Source organism: Cicer arietinum, chromosome 2 (genome assembly GCF_000331145.2).
Source record: "Cicer arietinum cultivar CDC Frontier isolate Library 1 chromosome 2, Cicar.CDCFrontier_v2.0, whole genome shotgun sequence".
Lineage (NCBI taxonomy): Eukaryota > Viridiplantae > Streptophyta > Magnoliopsida > Fabales > Fabaceae > Cicer > Cicer arietinum.
Genome location: NC_021161.2, coordinates 23,754,812 through 23,755,666, shown reverse-complemented (window position 1 = coordinate 23,755,666; position 855 = coordinate 23,754,812).

Sequence of the window (855 nt, the reverse complement as noted above, 5' to 3'; positions counted from 1 at the left end):
TGTCTTCAATCATTCTTTCAATAACAATCTGATAAACACTTTGAATATTCTTGATATACAAAAGAACTCTCAACAACACATTGTTAACATACTGAGATTGCTTTTTCAGATCACAGCCAAAAAGATTATCAATAATCATTGAGAGAGCTGAAAAAGTATTCTTGAGAGAAAAGACAATGTTCTCATGAACAATCCTTGAATATCCAGATTCGTGAGAAGTCACATTGATCAAGATTGAAGACTTCTTTTTGTTCTTCTTTTATTCAGTTTGTAATAATACTTTGAAAAGAAACGAAAGCGACAAAGCCAGCTTGAAACTGGTGGCTACCTTCTTGGGTGAGAGGGCTCAACACGAAGGAGTCGTACTTTGATTTTGTGTTAGACTGCTGAGTGTCTACAAGGATCAGAGGGTGATCAATAGGAAAGAGATCATTAGAGATAGATAGGTTTCGGGGGTGAAACTGGATAATCTGTAATCGATTCATTCTATTGGAGAAGAAAATCTAAAATCCGATTGGATTGTCAGGATTGGATGTAGGTTGTCTCGTTGACAACTGAACCAGGATAAATTCTTGGTGCAATCTTCTCTAACCCTTAACTCCTTTAATTTTCTATCTTGCAATATTTGTATGTGTGATTAATATTAGATGCATGTTAAACATATTCTGTGTTAGGTAATATTGTTTAAACTGGAAATTTGACTCGCATGCATCTTGGTTAATCTCTTATCCATCTACTTGTAATTGCTAATCTTGTATGCCGCAATTTAATTCCGCTGTGTGTATGAAATTGATTTAATTTCTTAAAGAACTGATACATTCCGATTATTTCGAGGTCATAATAATCAACAATTGG